General features: G+C 35.4%; 1 protein-coding gene across 19 annotated transcripts in view; it reads right to left on the minus strand.

Moving 5' to 3' along the window:
• ZBTB20 (zinc finger and BTB domain containing 20) overlaps positions 1-24805 on the minus strand; it is an 822970-nt gene that overhangs the window by 499348 nt on the left and 298817 nt on the right. The window contains exon 4 of one of the 19 annotated variants that reach the window (XR_010341999.1): positions 532-569. The exons of the other annotated variants lie outside the window; for them this stretch is intronic. The gene's annotated coding sequence lies outside the window, so the exon portion shown is untranslated. Of the gene's footprint in view, positions 1-531; positions 570-24805 lie in introns of those variants that run through there. 19 annotated transcript variants of the gene reach the window in all.

Consider the following 24805-nt stretch of genomic DNA (forward strand, 5'->3'; position numbering starts at 1 on the left):
TATGAAGGAGTTAATTAAAATTTTTTGGTACATATATAAGATATAACATTACACAGCTATTGAAAATGAGTATATTATGACTCAGAACTAATAAAATTAATGCTAAGTGAAGAGATCACTATATAGACTTATATAATTCAAAAATGTTATTTAGAAATATATAAACAAACACATACATATAAACATCTGTACACTTTAGAAATGCCCATACACTTGGAAGGAGGCAGAGCCAATAGTTAGAATTGTTTATCTATGATTGGTAGTGTCAAGTGATATAAATCTATTTGCTATATATGTATTTTCTATTTTGATACCTCCCTTCAATAAATATAGATTACCTTTTAATCTTGAAAAAAAGTTATTTTAAGCCTAAAGTGAATTTATATGGGTTAGAAATTCACTTCAGGGAAAAAAATCAGATATGGATAAAAATCACCTTTCCTATACATGTGAAATTAGTGTCCTCTTTAATCTGTGAATCTCCATACTTTCGTGTATAAAGAACATCTATTGAGATATTGAGATACTTACTTGATATTTTTTTAATTCTGAAGGATACAATAATTTTCCTGAATTAAAACCCAAAGAAAATAAAGTCACTCATAAGTACCATATTTGACTATAGTGTTCACCCAGTCCTCTGATGGTCTTTCCCCTTGTTGACTTATTGATAAAATTTACCTACATTGCTAATATTAATAATTGTTTTGGTACCAATTTCAGGAATATTCAACCTAAGAATGTTACTTGGCCCATTTAGACAATATCAAGGAAGATACCCCCAAGTAACCGTAACCAGCATAGTGAACAGCGCATTTGTTTTTTCACATTTCTTTTGCCTGGAATACCAACTATGCCTAGTATTTTGCGAATAACAATGGATGAAACTTGGATTTTCAACAGTGCTTAAAAAATAGCTGCCAAAGTCAAGACATGCAATAACCTTCTAAGTAAGTTTGCTGGCTCCATATTGTGTTTGAAGGCACACCCCCTCCAAACGTCTGCACTCACCATCTGCTACTTAACCGCAGAATAAAGCACTGAAGTCTGGTGTTGTTTGGCATGGGCAAAGACAGCCAATGTCCAACTCCATTCAGACATGTGCACCATATCAGGAACCTTATGACACAGTCCTCAACATCAATGCAGCACTTTCAAGCCCTGCTGCACATCAATCAAGTATGCATGACAGTCAAGCTGATAGATAAAATCTAAGCCAACTCTAAATACCTACTGTGCATGGATCTCTGTAGTTTGCCTGCAGCTCACCTTCTATTAAGATAATAGCTTTGGCCTAGTCTTCCATGCCAAAATAAGTGCATGGAGTCACTCTGGCAAGAAGAAGGGTCTATATCAATGTCAACAAACAAGTTCCTTGCGCCCGACCCTACCATCTGTCCTCCTGCTTCCCACCTACCATACTTTATGTGGACCTTGATGAATGAGATTCTAATAGTCCAAGATTCTAGTTTAGCCAGCCTTTGCAGATGGGGTCAACATGACTGCCCTCTGGCCAAATACCCAGGGTGACATAGCTGATGGGTTACCTGGAAAGTGCCTTTTTGCAAATTTAATGTCAAAAACAAAGCAAATGAAGGCATTCCTACAGGTTTTGAGTTTCAGGTTTATGGAAAAAAAGTGATGCATGCTTAAAGTGAAGATAATGTTTCTTTTAAATTATTTGAAAATCTTATAATGCTAAAGTATTGATAAATTCCATTTCAACACTATGGGTAAGGGAAATAAAATGAATGAATAAAAATAAAACTGGGGCTATTCTAATGTATTTACAAAGTAGCTTTGAAAGAAAGACTTGAAAAAATCTCAGAAATATGTAGAAATAAGACTTGATAGTGTAACATTAATATAGAAGCAGATCATTTCATTCTGCATTAGATGTAACAATATTAGAGCATATTGCACATGCTAAATGGAGAATAATAGCATTCATAGCTATTCTACAGAAGTTGTATGGCACTTGCAGATTTCTAGCAGAGCAGTAAAATTTAACATAATCTTAAGTATGAGATATAGTTTCTGGAGAAATCAAATTGTTTTGCCTTAAAAAAGATATTACAGGAAATACGATAAATCATTATTATCATAAAAGTAGTAAATACAATTATTTTGTTTTTCTGAACATGTTGACAAACCATTTCATTTAGGTCATTAAAAAAACACTTAAGACTGAGCCTGATGGCATATGAAACAAACAGAAATTTCAGGAAATGCCGCTAGTTCTAATACAACTCAATTTAATGTGATGATACAATGATAAGACCTTATTTTTCCTTCAAGGAAAGCTAAAGGCATTTCTAGAACGGTCTCTGGACACATCAAAAATAAAACAAACGAAAACAAAACAAATATTCCACCAAAGAAATAGCATCATCTGAAACTCTAGACAATTTAAGTAATAATAAGGTGAATCTTCATACAAATAAGAAAATGAATGTGAAAATATGTTATATACTATAAAGCACCATACACAGAATTATTCAGAGAATCTATTACAGTGCTTTGTACATAGTAAAAACATTTACTAAATGTTTGTAGAACTGACTAGAATTTAATTGAAAAGAGAAGTATAATGAGACTTCTACAAGTAGAGTCAGATCCTTTTAATACCATGGGAAAAAGTTTCAGTCAAATTATATGACTAGGTACATCTGCTGTCTTTGATGTTATGAATCAAGATGAGACCCTATTATATCAAAAGAAAAATACTGTTGAATTTCTCTTTGGAGAAATCATAGTAGATTGAAAAGCATGATTATTATAAATTTCTAAATATCTCTAAATTTTATAGCATTCTTTGGTCAACTAAGATAATGCCATAGAAATCCTACATTGAACTTGAACTTACAATGTCCTGGCCTAATCATCTGGCTAATCTCTTTGAGTTTTTCTGAAATATGCTCGCATCCCATTTTCTATGGGAATTCTCCCACTGATTAACACAGAGAATGAGAATTTGGCCTGTGCTCTATAGGCACCATTGAAATGTGGCCACCTGAGGCATGTAGGGAGGGCATCCAGCTGGCACACCACATGTTGCCCTGGAGTAGTGTACAATGAGAGGGATATTTTGGCTAAGAATACCTGGACAATCTCTATAAAGGTCCTGATTATGAAAAGGACTTCAGCATTATCATTGTCTCTTGAGCATAATATGAGCCAGGGAAACTTCTGTTTCTAAGTTCATATATTTTCCAAAGAAAGGACTTACAAGAATATAAGAAAAAAATCAAAGAACTCTATGAAAGAGAAACACTGGGCCATTGATACTAGACTTTAAGTACTATCCATATCATTGGAAGAAACTTTTTTTGAGAGCTCCATGCATTTTAAAATTTATGCTAAAGTGCACTACAGACTTGACCATAAAATAAAACATAATGCAATCTGTAAAATAAGGATGCAAAACATAGTGTGAAAATTTATGTCTGTAGTGCAGTTGTTGTACTATATACTATAAAAATCAATTAAGTTCACATACTACTCACTTAAGAAATATCTGCTAATTTTATTTTTATTTTATGCAACTTGTGAGAAAGAAAATCCATGCATTTGAACTGTAGTGCCAATAAAACAATTTTGTCAATTTTGAGTCTATTTTTTTCAAAACACCATACGTGATTAAAACACATAATGCACTAGTATTTTTGCCAAATTTTGTTTTTAAACCAAAGCTGTTTTTGAATTACATAAGCACAAAATCAGAATTTCAAAACCAACAAACATATTTAGGGGTGAATTTTAAAATAAGCCCACTTGATTCATTGTTAGACAAACTTTGAGTGCCAGGGACATTTTTGTGAAATTCCAATGGGGTAAATAGGGTAGCTAGGAAACGCTCCTCAAAGTGAAAAATAAGTATATGCGTTATTTTCAATAAGTTTTGTTTAGCATTTTCACCCTCATAGTAAGAGGTTCTGGTGATATTTACAATACAATATGAGTATAAATCTTAAGGATTTATGATGTCACCAAATGCTAAGAAACAATTACAGCTGGGTTTTACATTTGTGTTTATATGTTATTTTGTATATAGATTCCCAAAACCAATAAAGAGAACTTTGATACAAAAAATATCCTGAAACTAAAAGACATCTTCTATCTATCAATATAACCAGTTGATAGTATTTCTAAGACAGAGTTTGACAGTAAGTGAAACAAACAAACATAATGCTTTAAATATGCCACTTCAGCCACTCCAGCTGTCATTCAACAGGACTTTTTTTATATCATTAATTCAATGCTACACAAATAGGAATTCAGTCTTTTCAATAAATTTTGGTGACAACTTGTCTGCACAAAGGAAACTAATATATATGTAGAAACTTTTAATTTGTCGTCATGTATGTTTATTTGAACTTGCTTAAATAATGTACTTGTGGGCCTAACTTATACCTTTTTTCCTAAAAGCTCAAACAAATCACAATGGTCACAGTGTCTCTAAGACTAATGAGCCCCCAATTTACACTAGAGAAAATAGAAGCTCAGAGAGCTAAAGAGTACTGGCAAAATATTATACTGCAAGAACAGCAATATACTAAGTATACTCACTTGAAATCCTAATAAAACCATAAAAGCTACCACTTTATATTTTTCATTAGCTTATATTTTTACTTAATTCAAAATATTTTGCAGGAAAGTTTTCTTTCTAGCTTTATTGCTAGTAACAGAATAACCTTTATTAACTGAATTAATTTTTGGAATTTGTGATCAAAAAGGTTTGACTTATGTCGTGTGTTTTCTTTAGGAGTTTGGGTACTTCACAGATCTTAATACCCTGATGAAAATTTAAGTCCTAAAAGGCCATGAAATACTGAGATTCAAGTTGGCTCCTCTACCATCTTTATTGACAGAAATCCAGAGTGCCAAAAGTCAGCGCTGCTGGTTGCTGATCATCATATCTAAATATTGATTCTTTTAAAACTTGTATTTTGAGACTCGCTTGATTTCAGAATTACAGGTGGAAAGTCACTTCTCTTTGATATAAACTGCATGCAATAAAGAAGGAGGCAGTCCTACACAATAAATATGTACGGAATGGTTTTCCACCTCTGCATGCTGCAGAAAATCCCACTGAGTTAAGTAGGGTTCTACCAAGGCCACTTAAACATATTAGCCTCTTATGCTCCACATTTCTTTATTGTTCTCAAAAAGCTAATGAAATGTTCCAGTGTAATGTTTATGCTGGAGTTCTTTTAAAGGTATTTTAGAAGTGATGTTTCTCTCATAACTCCAGAAGGGGGTTCCACTTCCTAAAAACATTTAGTAGGCCATGGGGAGACCATGCAGCCTCTTTACTCAGACTGTTTAGACTCATAGCTGGAGAAGAAAATCCTTAAAGATAATCACTTAAGAGTTTCAGTGTGAGCTTTAGCATCACTGCAAAGGAACAGAAATTAAAAGGCTGACAGGCATACATGGTATACTGTACTACTGAATAGATAGGTTTAAAATACTGTGTACTGTCTGTTCATATATAACATTGATTTACACTGGCAAATCTATTGGTTCAGAGTATCAGTGCAATATTAAGCAATCAACTGTTTCTCCAGAGTCAATTATTTTTAGAAAAGTAAGGAAATGTGAACTATCACTGAAAGTCAATATGTAGAATTAAACTTGACCAGTTTTCCTCCTTGCTGGGGTCTTAATTTTTTATCTGTAAGATAAATGAATCAGACTTGTCAATATCTATGATCACTTGTAGCATTAATGTTTTCTGGTTTTAAGTTTCTAAATACCAACACCATATGTTGAGGAACAGCAAAGTAGGAAAAGAACTGGGAATAAAACTATCACTGAATTATTAACTTTCCTACAAAATCAAAATTATATAATTGTGCCTTTAGTTGTCATACAACCACCTCACCTTCTGAGTATCAGCAAAAATATGAACGAAGGAAAGGTTGTATGCTAAGGTCATACGTGGTATGGTTGAAATTAAAGCCAAGACTGAGAATATAGTAATGAATTGAAAAATGAAAGAATCACACACTTCTGACTTAATATGCAATATACCTTCCCAAACTGTCATTTTTATAGACTCATTCTCAATTGAAAACAACAACTTGAAGATCTTAGAAGGTTTTTTCTCCAAGAAATCAGGCTGTAATCTCCCTCCCAAAATTCAATAGACTTCATACCTCAGATCCCTACTGGATAATCTCTAAAATGTCTTGTTCTTTTTCAAATTAGACATCAGCATTCAGTATAACACTTAATGAATGGCAAAAATGATCCATATGCTTTATTAGCATTCCTTCACCTAATCCTTCCATGAACACTAGGAAGTAGGTACTATAAAAAACAGAAAGAATTTTGAAGTAGAGAATCTCAGAGGTGGTTATCAGTAATTCTAGAATATCAATCTGACATATGGATCCCTCCACTTTTTTTCAGTGTGCAAAGTAAACACTGTGTGGCCCAGTGTTTCAAGAATTAATGTTTTGTTTATATCAAAGCATTATGTTTTTACTTCATCTTAATAGTAATCACAAGAGTAACTTATATTTCCATTCATGAAAGCAGAGATAGAAAAAAGATGACCTTGGAAGTTACACACTTCCTTTTCCTGTAAGTATGAAGACATGTCTATAAATTATTAGAACCATAAAAAACAAAAGCTAATAATATGAAACCATATTGAAAACTCTTAAATAAGCAGGTTCTTATAGGATGTTGAACAAGGTATCTATGTTGTAGCCCTGATGTTGCATTTGTGTCATATTGAGCAAGCTACTTACATTTAGGTACATCATGATTTTTTTTCCACTAAAGTAGGAGGATTTAGATCTCTAAATTCTTTACCAACAATATAATTTTAGAGCAAGCTATCTATAAAGTCAATTAACAATTTGCGTTGCTTCATTGATTATGTAACAGTTGCTGATCAAATTGAATAGTATTATACTCACAGCTTTAACTAATTACAGCTAAGATCAAGCTTGCTTTGTAAACATCTCTCTAAAAACTCAGAAGTCCATAAATACTAGGGCTTCTTTATTCCTCCTATATTTTTTGACTGCTACTTAAAATCTCACCTGCTACCCTTGACCTTGAATGTTGCAAGTATTAATATAGTGTACTTAAGCCAAGAGTCAGAGGCATGAGAAAGGCAGAGGCAGGGACAAAGGTACTACACTTCAGCTACACACTTGTAATGCTTCCTATTAGTTCTTTAGTTATATTAGTTCCAGAAACTATTTTAACACATGACAATAGTAGAGGTCACGTGTGGTAGGTTGATACTGCAAGCAAAAACAAAAATCATGAGAACAATGAAATAGTAGGTCTTAGCGTTTAAGAATATCTACTGGTAGTAATACTTGACAAGCATCCCACCTTTTTTGTTATCTGGAAATTATTTAATGATAAAGCCAGATACTAGAAATATAACCGCTATCTTTTGGGAAATCAAAGGTCATGTGAGGGGGAGAACTAAGGTCAAGAGCAAGCCCCTTAAGCCTACTCCAGAAATTTCACTAGAGGGTGCTCTTGGGCTTTTATGACTTCTCAATTCTTCGATAAGAAAACCAAGTATTGCTTAAATAATATATTTTGCCTAGCATAACTTGGATTCCAACATGGATCCCATATCCAATACTTCAATACAGAGTTAAAGATATCTCGAGCAGCCCCTGGGCCTGGTTTTTTATTTTCCTATTTAATTTCCTTGTTTCTACTGACAGTACACTTGTGAGTTTCACAAATTTAAGACACCTAAGAGATCTTAAGAGGTCTCCAAAAATCTACATTCTATTAAACAATCACAGAAACTTCCTAATATATCAAATTAAGATTAAATGGGGATTAACTGATAAGGCTATTTTTGCAAATATATATTTTACAAACATATTTTAATCTTATGATAGGTTCATAATTTATGTATCTATTGGAAGAATTTTTATTATTCCATAAGATCTGTAGAGAAAGTCTGATTGTCAATGATTTCAAACAATTATTTATCTATGTATTATTCATATGTCTCATGACATCAACTATTGAGCAGTGAATGAGTACTTAATAAATATTTCTTGACCCTTTGTTGCACATGCAAATTTTTATACCATGTTCCAGCAGGATGACATGAAATTAAATTTTAATCTCTATGCCATATGATTGAAATTTTTTCTCTAAATGTAGTTTCACCATTCATAAATTCACATTTAATGACTTATTCTGTTTATTTCTAATGATAGCTGCTTTTAATGTATTTACCTTTTTTCTACATTTTTAAGAGAGAATGAAATATGGAAATTGTTTTGTTATGTGACTAACTTTTTAATATTTCTATTTGTTTTTTAGAGGATTAAGAAGGTTATTTGTTTCTACATTAAAATATTGGCAATGGCATATATCAATGCACAGTAATTTTTTTCTTGAGAATTGCAGGCTGGGCGTAGTGGCTCACACCTGTAATTCCAGCACTTTGGGAGGTTGAGGAGAGGTGGATCACAAGGTCAGGAGTTCAAGACCAGCCTGACAAAAATGGTGAAACCCTGTCTCTACTAAAAATATAAAAATTAGCTGGGCGTGGTGGCGCATGCCCATTATCCCGGCTATTCAGGAGGCTAAGGCAGGAGAATTGCTTGAACTCGGGAGGCAGAGGTTGCAGTGAGCCCAGGTCGTGCCACTGCACTCCAGCCTGGGTGACAGAGATTCCATCTCAAAAAAAAAAAAAAAATTGCAATGAGTGACTAAGTAAAATTCTTCTTCACTTTCAGGAAGTAAAGAATTATGGCTACTAGTCATTATGCATGGTGATGTTCTTATCACACATACTTGAAAACTCAATATAGCTTTAGCACCTTCAGGGTTGACAGTAAAATTCTGAGGTTGACTATGGAATGCTAAGTCTTTTTCTGCATTTCCAATTTGGTTAAACTTACAGTTTCGTTATTCCTTAATTGAATTAAGTTTGTTTCTCTTGAAAATCAGCTTGAGAATTTTGACAAATAAGAAACTTGGGGGCCGGGCGCGGTGGCTCAAGCCTGTAATCCCAGCACTTTGGGAGGCCGAGGCGGGTGGATCACGAGGTCAAGAAATCGAGACCATCCTGGTCAACATGGTGAAACCCCGTCTCTACTAATACAAAAAATTAGCTGGGCACGGTGGCGCGTGCCTGTAATCCCAGCTACTCAGGAGGCTGAGGCAGGAGAATTGCCTGAACCCAGGAGGCGGAGATTGCGGTGAGCCGAGATCGCGCCATTGCACTCCAGCCTGGGTATCAAGAGCGAAACTCCGTCTCAAAAAAAAAAAAAAAAGAAAAAGAAACTTGGGGCCTGGATAGTAGCCCTTTATAACACATGAATCTGCATAAAGATGTGTTTTAAATGCACATTTGATAAAAAGATAAGCATGGTCACTCATGAATTCTAGCTCCTTTCAACATCCTGCATGGATTGCAAGCAGTGTGAAAAGTTGGGGATATTTACAGTGGTCTCAGAGCTCTTATAAAGCAGTCACCTGAGCTCTTAAACTACATGGTGCTTCTCAAAAAGGGCTCCTTAAGTATCCGATCTGATGCATGTTATTTCCCAATGCAACTTGGGAAGGACAGAGTCACTAGCATATATTCAAACTATATTTCATCCAAGTGGGCTGTCAATAAACGTAAATCACTCTATGAAGAATTGGCAAAATTCCCATGGATACTGTGAAAATAAAGGGAATCAATGAAGAGATACAATTATTTTAGTCTCAGATTTAATTAATTTGTGGGAGAGGTCATTTTCTCTCAAATATATTCAAGTTTCTTCAAACACAGGTCAATGTTTGCCAGCTGATAGGAAAAGAAAACATTTAGTTTGAGTTTCCCACATGTGTATTAATCTTTATATCATAGCTAAATAAAATATTTTATAAATCTTCACATAGGTAAAAGAGAGTTCAAGCTGATGCAGAGTAACAAGTATTATCAATAGAAAATCTCTTAAGTATTCTTTCTACTATTTCTTGTTCTATTTTTTCTATTGGAGAGAATGAAACAAAATAATTTCACACCTGGTTTTATGAATTAACTCACTAAAGATTCTAGGTAGAAGTTATACAGATGCAAGCATAACTTGATTATTTTACAATTAGAACACTAAGACAAAGAATAAAATGGCATCCCATCCGATGCCATGCAGTTAGTTTACGTATGGCAGGTCTTACTCAGAGTCCCTAGTTCCTAACCTAGTCTTCTTTCTTCTGCACAAGTTTCCAATGCTATTTGGTTTTTCGTGAAGGAACTGTGTATCATGTCACAATTTCATGTTGATTTTCCTTAAAACTTCAGAGAAAAAGAAGGCAGTACAAGAAAAGTTACTCTTCATCGTCTAACTTTTCAAGTCAGGCAACATTCCTATGTGCAATGATCCTCAATATAGTCTAGGTCAACTGATCTATATGAGTTTTCATACTCATTAAAATGTACACATCACAAAGTACAATTAATGACTTCAGAGACCTTGTATGTTTCATCACTTACCTAGCCTATGCCTTACTGAATCCAAGAGGCACCCTGTATTTCTCTGAAAGTAAGCCCAGCATGAAAATACTGAAATAAGAGTGCAGGTGTACTCTTTGCTTTAAGAAGACACAATAAGCCAAACTGTGAACTTACCAAACAGACAAATTAGGGGGTGATTATTCACATTCTAAAAGGATTCACCACGGGATGCTTTAAAATCATAAGCTGCTCTATTGCATCTTAAATAAGCTGATTTACAAAGCTTCCTTTACAAGCACTTTTCACCATCCAGAGTTCATGGTTCCTTACCCAAAGGCAATGACAGAATTGTGAGTATAAAGTCCTATTACCTTCTAAGCCAAGCTTCCTTGCCCATATAAGAGAATAATTAGCACTATACTTTGTTTTTGAAAAATTAATGAGTCTCTCACTCCTCAAAAACTGAATATACACTGAGCATTTACTACGTACCTGGCACGGTGCTAGGCATTTTAGATAATGATCTCATTTACTCCTCCTCACCACAACTCTAGGAGATTAGTACAATTATCCCAATTATGGATGAGGAAACTGGGACTCAGAAAAGTTAGAGTTAAGTAACTTGACTAAATTCTTCTTTTTTTTTTTTTTTAAGACAGAGTCTTGCTCCATCGCCAGGCTCCAGGCTGGAGTGCAGTGGCATGACCTCAGCTCACTGCAGCCTCCTGGGTTCAAGCAATTCTCCTGCCTCAGCCTCCTGAGTAGCTGGGACTACAGGCGTGCACCACCATGCCCAGCTAATTTTTGCATTTTTAGTAGAGACGGGGTTTCACCATGTTGGCCAGGATGGTCTCAATCTCTTGACTTTGTGATCTGCCCGCCTCGGCCTCCCAAAGTGCTGGGATTACAGGCGTGAGCCACCGCGCCTGGCCAACTTGACTAAATTCTTGCAGCAAATAAGTGATTGTGCCAGGATCCAAAGCCAGATCTGTCTGGAGCTCTTGCCCTTACATATTTTACAATATAATTTCAGGTGAAATTTAACGATGTCCCTTACCTCTGACCTAACTGAGCATAATTGTGCTCCAAATGTACTATTCCAGTGAAGCAATCCAGTCTATAGCAATAGGGACCAGTAACACAGCTTGAATACAAAAAGATGGGGGGCTCACTAACAAGGTTGCCTATTCTGGTTACTGCATTGCCATATTAAGACTGGATTTATCTCCTGTAATTCCTACCCATTGGACCTAATTTTGCTCTCCAGTTACAGAGAACAATTAAAATCCCATTTCCCCAAACCTATCATATGTCTCTCATGATTTGTTTTTTTCAGTCTCTAGTGCCTCCAACCTTTTTGAAATATAATGGGTTTGTCTGCCATTTACATATATTTTATTCTTTCTTGAAACTGGTTTTTCTGGAGCACAGAGAACTTATGCATGTTATTTTTAAGCATTTATCCAACTAAAAATTACTGGAAAAATACACACCATAGTGGATAAGGGCACACTCTCAGAAACCCAGACTGCCTGGGTTCAAATCCAGGCTTTACCAATTGGCTTGATTTCCTTGGTGAATATATTTAAGGTCTCTGTGTTTCAGTTTCCTCATTCAACTCTGAAATGAGGACAACAGTACCTAGTTAATGTGGCTCTTATGAAGATTTTAAAAAGGGGTAATATTAAGCAAAAGGCAATATAAGGAAAACTACTCTTCAGTATCTATTCACATTAGGCAACATTCCTATAGCAATATACATATAGAGCTTACAGCCTGCTAGGCAGCAATTAGGGTACTGCCTAAGCTGCAAGCACTATATAAATGTTTGTCATTATTATTGATGGTATAGGAATGAATGAACACCTAACTGCCTTGAAAAAAATATGACCTATATCATTGTATGAGATTGATTTTATTATCCAGGTATAAAGAAGTCAAGCTCAACTAGAAAAGGCACTTGACTGGAGACCACAGACGTGCTTCTAGTCCCAATTCCTTCAAACACTCCAACTGGAAGATCTTGGACTTTATCTACCTCATCTTTTAAACAGAGGAATGGGACTATAGTTCCACCTCTAAAATGATACATTTTTATTCTAGGATTCTAGGATCCTATTACACCTGGACCCTGCTTAAATTTCATTACTCATTATGTTTGAAAACTACCATCAACATGCTAATATTTTATCTGCATGTTTATATCTGTTTATATTTCAACCAGCTTATCTGCATTGTTTTCATGAAAAAGAATAAGTCTATAGGCAGGTCTGAAAAAAAAAAAAAAAAAAGCTGTCGTGATAGTACAGAGAGGAATTTCATGTCACTTTGGAGAAGATAACCTAAAGTCCTACTCTGCCAAGTCAGTAGAACCCTGTCTGCCACACCTGGCCCAGTCCATGATATCTTGCTGAATTTCAACGTGGCCCTTTGTATAAACTCAAATTCGGGTTTGGATGGAATGTCAGGTTGATAACAACAGTAATGTTTTTTCAACAAAAGTGCAGGTTGGACTACCTTTTACCTACCAAAGTCACCTCATTCTTTGATATATATAACATTCAGCTAATTTTATTATGGCTTAGTATACTAGTACTCCTCATATACTTTATTGACCACCTCCAGATCTAGTGAAGGCATGATGACTGGTATCAATATCAAGGCAATTGTCTTCAAAGAATGTGGCAATCCATCCAGCAAAGTAAATTCCACAAGAGAACAAAGGAACAGCCACCCCAATTTCACTAATGACAAAAGCTTTGACATTTTGTAACTAAGCAAAAATGCATTATTCTATAAATAAAAATGATGTCCTTGTATATCTAAAAGCTATGAAACATTATCTTTTCTATTTTTAAAATTCTCTCGGCTCAAAGTCAATATGTAAGTTTAATTTTTTTAATTGCATGAAAATCTATGATGTTTTAGATCTTAGATACTAAATTTGTGAATCAAACGAACCTGGCTTCTCCCAATTAGAAGTGAGCATTCCTAGTACATAAAAAATGATGAATATTTTAGGCCAATATTTTGTGTTTGATGATTGACTTACAGAATCAATCTAAGTAGGTGTAAAGGTGACTAGACTTATTTTGGAACCTGTACAATTTCATAACAGTAACATGACCTTTAAATAATTCTGTTTAAATAATATTTAACTCTAATTTTATCTGTTAGCCCTTGAATTATGAAGAAGCTTCATGCTGACGTAAAGCTAAGGTTTCCATAAAAAGAATAAGAGCTTTATATTCTAGAAAGTAGAAATCTTAGAAAAATCAAAGAAATTAAAATATTGGAAGTTTTGATTCATTTCTTCTATTTTTAATAGGATTCTAAAATAACTTTTCTATACATAAGAAAATAGTCTGGTTCACATATATTGATGTATTGAAAAGTTATTACGACACAACACAGGTTGCCTGATACTAACATCGCTACACTAGCTTTGTTTTGGTAAATGTTTGCATTATAACTCTGGTTGTGTTACAGCAAAACACTCAGAAGAAAGTAAGTCACTTTTATACATATTACATGGCATATGTAGAGTCATCCCTTAAAATGCAGTAATACAATTGTAATACGTTAAATGCTTTAAAATACAAATGCTTTTGAAGAACATAATTTATATACTATTTATTAATAGGATTAAATCAACATTTTTATGGCTCTCTAAGCTTACCCCAGGAACTTTTCTATTAATTATTTCACTAAGTAACAATAGAATCTTTTTTTTTTTTTTTTTTTTAAAGATAGGGTTTCACTCTATCACCTAGGCTGGAGTGCAATGGTGTGATTTTGGCACACTGCAGTCTCTGCTTACTGGACTCAAATAATCCTCCTGCCCCAGCCTCCTTAGTAGTTGGGAACACAGGTGCGTACAACTATACTTGGCTAATTTTATTTTTTGAGATATGGGGTTTCACTATGTTGCCCAGACTGGTCTTAAACTTCTGGGCTCAAGCAATCCTCCCTCCTCAGCCTCCCAAGTACTGTAATTACAGTTGTGAGCCACTGCACCTAGCAGAGAATCTTATAGATAGATAGGTATTATTAACACCATTTTGCAAAATTTTAAAAATAAGGCACAGAAAGGTTAAAATAAGTTGTACAAGGTCAACAAATAGTAAGTGAAATTTAGCCAGACTTTGAACTTAGACATCCTGTTTCAGAATCTCAATGCTCTATTTTTCCCAAAGAAATCTCACTAACTAATGTACATATTAGATTGCACTGACATAGTAAGGAGAAAGAAAACACATTTTCTGTGTATATGCTATTGCCCTAGAAAATACAAATAGCTCCTGAAAAGACCAACGCTATCAAACAGTTTGGTAATACCTACTAAACATTTTAAATCTCTGCTATACTATATTAATATTTTATATCTTGAAAAGTTAAAGAATAATAGAGCCCAGCTTAGGTCCTTCCAAATTTGTAATGCTTCAAAATCTAAAATGAATTTCTAATTCACGACTTATAACTGCTCATGTAGGAAACTTATGACAATACCAGAGACAAGCCTTTCCAACAGTGCCTATGACATCATGGATATACAAATCTGCCCCATTTTACAGTACACATAAAAGACCAGAATTCAGCTGTTATCAGACAATAATAAACTTCTTCTGGTGAGTCAGTCTCTTAGTCTTAGATTTACATTCCCACTGTCAGCAAAAATTTTTAAGCTAAACATTTTTGAAAAGTAAAAATTCAATAAATAGCATTTATATTATCAACAGAATGTGTTTTCATTTCTTTGGTGCTAAAATATTTGATTTTACACTGTTCTTTTTTCTCTTTTCCATCCATCTCTTAGCTCCTTTGCTCCAATCCCTGCCTCTTCCCACCTCTGCTCCAGGGAAAAGGGCTGCAAACCGTCTGGATTCCTGGAGCCTCAAGCTCCTGAGTTAAACTCAGATCCACCCGTGGCAGGAGTCCCATTCTTTGTCTGAAGCAAGTGTCTGATTGAGTTAGATATGGAGTTGTCATCACAATGAAAAGAAAGCCCGGATTTTTTTTATTTTTGGTATTAAAAATAGGTCATATTTGTATTACAATGTCCATCTAATGAACTCTGACAAAGAAAATAGTTTCAGGCCGGACGCGGTGGCTCACGCCTGTAATCCCAGCACTTTGGGAGGCCGAGAAGGGTGGATCACGAGGTCAAGAGATTGAGACCATCCTGGTCAACATGGTGAAACCCCGTCTCTACTAAAGATACAAAAAATTAGCTGGGCGTGGTGGCGCATGCCTGTAATCCCAGCTACTCAGGAGGCTGAGGCAGGAGAATTGCCTGAACCCAGGAGGCGGAGGTTGCGGTGAGCCGAGATCGCGCCATTGCACTCCAGCCTGGGTAACGAGAGCGAAACTCCGTCTCAAAAAAAAAAAAAAAAAAAATTAAATAGTTTCATTATATTTTCACCTTATTTTCTCATTCCATTCTTAAAGGCATAGTGAAAGGAAAATTGTTATGGTCACTCCAAAATATTCTTTTCCACTTCTAATCAAGGTCTGGTTTGGACAAAACTAAGCAATAATTTCTACTTTGTATTTAAGGACACCAGTTACTGTGTACCTACAGATGTTCTTTATACTAATAGGGGGTCTTTGAAGTCATGCCTAAAACTTGCCACTTGATTGGCATTATGCTGTAGGTTTCAGGTGGGCTTTTGTAAAGTCAATTTTCTCCCAGTATCATTTTATTCCCACAGAGAGTAAGCAGATAGGAAAGTTCTTTTTCCCTCAAAATAAGGCTTATAGCATTGACCAGGGCATTTAAATGTATCTTTACAATTCTCAACTTGGTCTCCCAGAAAGAGCTTTTATAGATTTGGATTTTTTTGTCATAAAGTATTCTATTTATTTCCCAGCAGCTGGTGTCAAAAAAGTTGTTTTTTTTTAATATTCCTTTTAAATAAATAAAATCTGTTTTCATATTGTGTAAAATTAGTTTTGCCTGCTGTGAGTTTGTGGCATTATGAAGTGATCATTTCTTCCCATGAATTATTTAAAGTGAGGATATCAAAATCTGATGGAACAATAAAATGAACTATAGAATACAATTTAATTTTATAATATGCCAGTTCATACTAGTATCTCATAATGCACAGTAGTTGCAATACATTGGTTCAGAATTAGCAGATCAAGTATAAGTCCCTCAGTTTTATATTTTAGTATCTGAGAATCAGTTCTAAATTTTCTAGTGGGCTAGAGAATCATGCATATTTGGTAGTCCATAGATACCTAGAGACCTTTTTGCTAATTCCTCATGCCAGGCACTGATGTTTGACTAGCCTAGACTATATATATATTTTTTCTTTTTAAAAATCTTTAAGACATTGAGTTTGACAGCTGTTCACTCTTTCATTACAAAACAATATTGGTATTAATAGCATTTCCTCTGGAGTTCTCTGATAACTTTGTCTTATGGAACAAATGCACCAATATAACCACAATTATTCTTACTACTTATTCTCACTACAGAGTTTCTAGAAGGGAAACAATGATCCACTAAAATAACCCATGGCACTACTAGAACTTAGGGCAAAGCTGCTAAAACTTAAATTTTAAGGTGAGTGAGGAGGCATAAGGGAAATGAATGAGCTACTAATAAATAGGGAAAGGCATGATTAGAAGCTATAACAAAGTCTGAATCAAGGAAAGACCAAAGGTTATCTTGTATTTGATATCTATGTTTTAATAAATTATAATCAAAATACTACACTGATTTTTCCCTCAGTGGATTTTCTAGCATTCTATAAGAGAGAGTATGTCTGATTAACTTGCTATATTGAAAAGTGGGAGTCAGTGTATATTACTTACAAATACTCAAATAGTCTCTCAAAAAATTCCACCACAAAGATTAAAAAAATGGAAGTACAAGGAAACAAGATATTATGAGATGTTGGAAATGGTTTTACAAAGCAAGAACTGGCTTAAAACATGGCATAGCAATTGATGAGCACCTTTCTCATTAGTTCTAATACCCTAAACCAACTTATTCTGGATTCCATATTATCCATGTTGCCACTTCCTCCTCCAACCTAACTGTACTTCTCTCATCTCAGTGAAAGTTGCTACCATCTACCCAACCAGTCGATCAAGCCAAACATCAGCAATTCTTTTTGCCTCACCAACCACATCTAATCCATCAATAAGCCCCATTAACCCACACACAAAAGTACCTCTGAAACCCAACCATTCCTCACTATCTCTGCTATCATCAACAAAAATCACAATTCTCTCTTATCTGGTCTCCTAATTGATTTATCTGCTTCCAGTGTTGCACCATATAATCCATTACCTAAACAGAAGCTAGAATTCTTGAAATGCAGGACAGATGATATCATTCCTTGGCTAAAATTCTACAAGATACATATAGTGCAATAATAATGAAATTAAAATTCAAAACTATGACCAATAAGTCTCTCCATTATCTGTTCATGCCCATCTTTCTGTTCTCATCTTCTAACGTTTTTCTTTTGTTCACTGTGCTTCTTTGCCTATTCTGTCTCTCAAACCAACCAACCTCATTTCTATTAGCCCTAGTCTAGTTGTCCAGACTGTTGCCTCTGCCCAGACGGTTCTATTGCTACATCTCTGCATAGCTGATTTCTTCGCTCATAGCTCAAATATTATCTCTACAGAAAGGTGTTTCCTTGTGTGGCCAAGATAGCCAAAGCATCCCCAATTCATTCTACCCTGCTTTACTTTCCTCTTAGAACTAATTACTAGTATCTTCCTTATTTATATCCTGTATGTGCTAAGTATGCACATGTAGGTGTGTGTCCATAATCTCTATTACAGTATAAATTCCATGAGGGTGTGGTTCTTGGATGTGTTAGTTATCTATTACAGCATAACAACTTACCCCCAAACTGAGTAACTTAAAAAAACCAAACACCATTCCATAGTTTCTGTGGATCAGGAGTCTGGGCTCACTATGGGTAGGTGCCACTGGGTCAAAGTTTCTCATGAGGTTGTGATCAAACTGTCAGCTAGAGCTGTGGTTTCATCTGAACTCTGGACTGAAGAAGAGGAGACTTGCCATGTGTGGACCTCCACAAGGATAATTCATGGCTTGGCCCTTGCCTTTTCTCAGGGAGAACAATTCAGGAGAGAGTGATAGAGAGACTCAAGAGAAAAACTACAAGCTTTTTAAAAACTTAATCTTGGAAGTGACATCCTGTCACTCTTGTACTTTATTAGAAATGAGTCACTAAGTCTACCCAATACTAAAGGAGATGAAAATAGAGGATGTGGAGATCACCTGGGGCCATCTTAGAAGCTGCCTTCACAATTGCTTACCAGTACATTCTCAGTGTTCAGAATAATTTCTGCCTTTCAGTAAACAAAATAATTTAAAAAATGACTCTCTTATCAATTAGTTCTATTCGACATTTTGCCAATGATCAAGAAAAAGTAGTGAATAAAATCTCACTCAAGTAGCGATATTCAAACCAAAAGAGATGACCCCAGTAAGACAGTTTCATTAGGTTGTATAAGAAGAAAGTAGCAGTACAGCCTCAGTTTCTTCATCTGTAAAATATAGACAGTACTTGTACCACACTGTCGGAGACCTAATAAGGCAACTCATGTAAATGTTTAATATAGGGCCTCACAAATCAAAGGCAATAAATAGATATTGGCTATTATTTATTCCTAAAAAGTACAAATGCAAGGGAAGCATTTTTTGGGAAAACAACACAAATCAGGTTTTCAATGATGGTATTTGATATATCAGATATAACTCAAAAAAGAATTTGTGAACCACTTTCAGTTGTTTCCTAATGATATTAGCTTAAATATGAACCTACAACCAAAAAAAACTAATAAAATTTTGGAACTCATCAAGTGTACTGCTAGAAAGTTTTCCTTATATATAAGTGTACAGGCTAGAAAGGTTTTCTTATACTTATGTAAAGTTTTGACATCTTCTAATGGACATAATGATGCATTTGCAATCTCCACAATCATGAAGACCTAAATAGAGAGAGATGTGTAGCGCCCTGGAATTAGAAGATCCACAGTGTGACTGGGGTGAAAGTTTCCGAAAAGTTAAAAGACGACAGGGCACTGAACCCTGATCTAATGGGTTATAGGATTATGAAATTTAGGCAGAGGGCAATCATAGAATTATTCATGAAATCTTAGAATAGTGGCCAAACTTCATATTCAGAAAAGTACAAATAGGGTTAGGTAATAAAGCACGATTCCATATTATTTTTTTTAAAAAAAACTGCCTTGAAAGTTAGCAAAAATTAAGTAAGAAGTTGGAGAAATTCATAGAAGATATACCAAAATAGACTGAGTGGATATATGGATTGGAGGTTGCCATCAGAGAGGCAAACAAGGATGTCTTTAAACTTATTTACTGATGTTTCCATTTACAACTAAATGGAGCAGATGCATCCCAGATTTAAAGAAGCCATTACAAATGTATGAACAGTACCCCTACAAGATGTTATCATCCCTGTTCTAGTAATGACAGTGTCACTCACTGTTTTACTGATAGTCCTGATGGACAATCAGCATGAACCAGACATTTTCATCTCTCTATATACATCAGCAAAACTTTGACTATTAAATAGTTCAAAGACAGGCTGGGCTCGGTGGCTCATGCTTGTTATCCCAGCATTTTGGGAGGCCAAAGTGGGCAGATTGTTTGAGCTCAAGAGATCAAGCCCAGCTTGGGCAATGTGCCAAAATCCCATTTTGACAACAAAATACAAAAATTTGCTTGGTGAGCTGGTGTGCGCCTGCGGTCCCAGCTACTTGGGAGGCTGAAGTGAGAGGATCACTAGAGCGCAGGAGGTCAAGCCTGCAGTGAGCCAAGATCACACAAGTATACTCCAGACTGCAGCCTGGGTGATAGAGCGAGACCGAGACAGACAGAGTGAGAAATTCTATGAATTTCTCCAACTCCTTACTTAATTTTTGCTATCTTTCAAGGCAGGAAAGAAAAGGAGAGAAAAGAAGAAAAGAAAAGAAGGAAGGAAGAAGGAGGGGAGGGAGGAAGAAAGAAAGAGAGAAATAGGAAGAAAGAAAGAAAAAGAAAGAAAGAAAGAAAAGGAGGGAGGAAAGAAAGAGAAAAAGAAAGAAAGGAAGGGAGGGAGGGAAAGAAAGAAAGAACAAATGAAAGAAAGAAATAAAAGAAAAGAAAGAATCTCAGATATATCTATAATAGAAGAATCTCTCATAACAATTTCTGCAATATCCAGTGTGGCGGATCTAATGGTGACCTTCCAAAAGAAACACCCACACTCCAACCCCTGAAACCTGAGAATGTGATCTTATTTGGAAAAAGGATATGTGCGGATGTAAGGAGGTAAAGGATTTCTAGATGAGGTAATCCTGAATTACCCAGGTAATCCGTAAATCCAATAACATTTTCTTATAAGAGACAGAAAAGGAGAAGACAGAGAGACAGAGCAGAAGGCCATGTGAAGACAGAGGCACAAACTGGAGTTACATAGCCACAAGCAAAGGAACCTCTGGAGCTACCAGAAGCTGGAAAAGCAAGGAATGATTCTCCCTTACTCAGAGTCTGCTGAGAAAGTGTAGCCCTGACAACACCTTGATTTCAGACTTCTGGCTTCCAATTCTGGGAAAGAATAAATTTATGTTCTTTTAGGCCATCAAGTTTGTGCTAATTTCTAATGGCAATCCTAGTAAATTAATATACCCAGAACAAGGAATTATCTTTTCCAGAGAGGTAATGCAATGTAGTAAAAAGAATATTTTGAGTGAGATAGATTTATATTTAGACCTGGGGTTTCTTTCTCTATACTAGTTGTGTGCCTTTGAACAAGTTACTTTATATCTCTATCTTCAGGTTCCTCATTTAGGAAAATGATGGTAAGTCTCCCTTGTAGGATCCCTGTGTGATATGGCTATATGTAAAGTTCATCACTTACTGTAGGCATTCCAACGCTGTTATTCTGCTCAATATTCAGTACTCAATTAACCTGTTAATGATTGATTCAAACGTGCAACATGTCTACAGATGTTAAAAACTGTTGTTTTCCTTGAAAATCAACATACATTTTAGCAAGGTATTAATTAGGGCATATGGGATTGATTAATGTGGACACTAGTTGTGCAATACTAAATGTTTTAACAAACCTTTATTACAACCTGACTATTCATGTCATTTTAAATAACTTTCCTGGTTGTCAGTGGAACCATATTCAGTCTGTTCTTTTACTGCCTCATCCTTAATATACTCCATAGTTTCTTATACAGAAACAATGGAAAAGCTAGAGTATTAGCAGAAATTGTTTGCATCTAGCTTGGGCTTAAGACAGATATAGAGTCAAAACTGTGATCACAGAATTCTCCTAAACGTTAGTCTCAGAAAATTGACAACAGCATAATTACTTCTAGGACAAAGTACTCAAATTCATTCACATCACTGATACCTTCCTATCCCCGATATTAAAGCAGACAAAAAAGTAATTCTAACAATAATTTTATAGAGGAATAATATAGGAATCATTCAGTTCAGGTATATCTTATTCTGGAATAACTCAATACAAATTGAGACTCTAGTGAGAGCTATTCAAAATACACAAACAAAAGTAAAACAAATTTTCAAGAATTGATCTTTCTTACTTTTCTAGGGACAAATTGAAACCGTTATGAAAAAATTCTAAAAATAAAATATGTAATGAATTAGCAATACTATCATGTGTAGCTATTGTAATTTATTTTTTATTCATTTACTCAACAAGCATTTATTAAATGCTTAGTTGATGTCAGACGTTGTATTAGGCACTAGAGATACAGCCTTGAATAAGACATACTACTCCCTACCTTAAAGATGATTTAGGCCAAACAGTCAATGATAATAAAGTGCACATTACATGAATGTAATCTAAGGCAATTATAATTAGGGAATCAGGGAAGGCATTCTATAGAAAGTAAGCTTTAAATTGAGACTTGCTAAATTGGTTTTATTTCAGTGGAGGTGAACAGATAGCGGAAGAAAGGAGTAATGAAGAGTATTCAAAACAAAGAGAAGAACATATGCAAAGACTATAAATAAGAGTGAGTGTGGTGCACTGAAGGCATGAAAACAAGTTTAATATGATTGGAACACAGAATGCTAGGGGGAAAGAGGCATGAATCGGTTTAGAAAATCAGACAGGAGCCAGGTTCTAAGATTAGTGTTAAGGAAGTCAGAATACTATTGCAATAATTAAGGTGAGATAAGATGGTACCTTGGATGAGGGTAGTAGTTCTGATAAGAAGAAGACTGAACAGATTAAGGACATTCTTAGGAGGAAGCTCAAACATACCAGGTGATTGACTGCATGTAGAATAGTAGAGGATGTGGAAAAGGTAATGTCAGGTTTCTAATGTGGGCAATTAAGTAACTCTCACTGGAGGTGAGAGCATGTTTGGGGCAAAGAGCTGAGTTTAGAACATGTTGAGTTTGAGATGTCATCCAAGAAAAGAGGTGTAGAAAGCAGTGCTCAAAGAGAAGCCTGAGCTGGAGAAAGATGTGGCGGTCATTCAGATGAAGATGCTAATTAAATCCATGGGAGAAAATGAGATTGTCTGGGAAGACTGCCCAAAGTGAGGAGAGAGCCGAAGAGAGAGTTCAGAGAACATAAAATTTAGTATTACAAAGGTTAAGTAAGATTAGCAAGGCTGCCTCTAATGAGACTTTATACAACCCCCTTCATAATGAATTTTTACTTTCTACAGCAATTCAGGACTCACACTTCTCTCTTTCGACTCAAACAAAATTATAAGATAAGCAGGGTGGGCAACAGAACTTCTTATGGATAAAAATAATCTAGGTTTCAAGAGGTTAGGCTTGAGGTCATGGATCTCTTTATTTCCAGATTAGCTTTCTTTCTATATCATTACTCTATTCCCAAGGATTAGCTCCTTATAGCTTCTTCTTTGTTGTTAACCTGGACTGTGGCCTAGGTGTCATTTTAGAAGGGTGAAGCTTTTTTGCACTATATTGGATTAAAAATTTCTCCATCTGGAACTGATGAAAGGACAGAAGGGCTAACCTGAAGCAAAACTCAAGAGTGGGAAAACTGTTTTTTAGAGCTTCCCACGTCCTTCATCTCTACCTTTCCCCTTCTTTAAAAACTTTATTCATTCACTGAACAATCAGTTATTAAGATAATTTGTGGATATGGAAATTAACAAGCCACACACAGTCCCTACCATCATGGAGCTCACACAATAGTAGAATGGCAGACATAACAACCAACACACTAAAATTAAGAAAGAGAGGAGTGTGGAACCAGAGGAGCACACCAAGGGCATATCTAGCCTACAACTGAAGAGGTTAAGGAACAATTCTTGTAATAACTAATATTTCAACTAAGATCTAAAAAATGGTTGAAGTCGACTGTCTTGGCCGCAAGGAGAAAAACTGATTCAACCAATGAATTTAGAAAACTGTAATAGAAACATATAGGTTAGTGTGCCATCCTTTTGTATTTTTCAAAAAAGAAATCCCAGAATTTGCAACACTTGATCCAAAAAGAATGAATCTCCTCAAATTGTGGAATTCCTCCATTAGTACTGATATGGTTTGGCTGTGTCCCCAACCAAGTCTTACCTTTAATTGTAATACCAGGGTAGAATTGAAAATCCCTGGTAGAAGGTGATTGGATTGGGGGGGCACCATTTCCCCCAGGCTGTTCTGGTGATAGTGAGTTAGTTCTCACAAGATCTGATGGTTTAAAAGTGTTTGGCAGTCTCTTTCTTCTCTCTCTCTCTCTCTCTTTCTTCTCTCTCTCTTTCTTCCCTCTCTCTCTCTTCTCTCTCTCTCTCCTGCCACCATGTAAGATATGTCTTGCTTCCCCTTTTGCCATGATTGTGTTTCCTGAGGCCTCCCCAGAACTGTGAGTCAATTAAGCTTCTTTTCTTTATAAATTGCCCAGTCTCAATAGTTCTTTATAGCACTGTGAAAACGGACTAATACAAGTACTATCCAAGGATAACAGAGAACATTACTCTCACATATCTCAACTCATACCATGTAGGCAGGCACTTAATCTACCTCCTCCTGAGTCCAGATTTGAAGGCAAGGAAAGAACTCTAAGTACCTTGTCTTATTTATCTTTAGGACTCTAAGTTATATTATCTCCATTATGCAGTAGAGAAAAATCATCTGAAAAATTATGCAAATCTGCCCAAGATTTCAAGCCACTAAACAGGGAGCTAGGTCTTCATTCTGGTCGATTGGCTCCAAAGCATCTATTTGTTCTACCTTGAATATATATATACACACATATATATTTGTAGAGATGGTGTCTCACTATGTTGCCCAGGTTGGCCTTGAACTCCTGGCCTCAAGTGGTCCTCCCACTTCAGCCTCCTAAA

The sequence above is a fragment of the Aotus nancymaae genome, unplaced genomic scaffold, assembly GCF_030222135.1.
Source record: "Aotus nancymaae isolate 86718 unplaced genomic scaffold, 86718_ANA_hifiasm-v0.15.2.pri h1tg000011l, whole genome shotgun sequence".
Classification (NCBI taxonomy): domain Eukaryota; kingdom Metazoa; phylum Chordata; class Mammalia; order Primates; family Aotidae; genus Aotus; species Aotus nancymaae.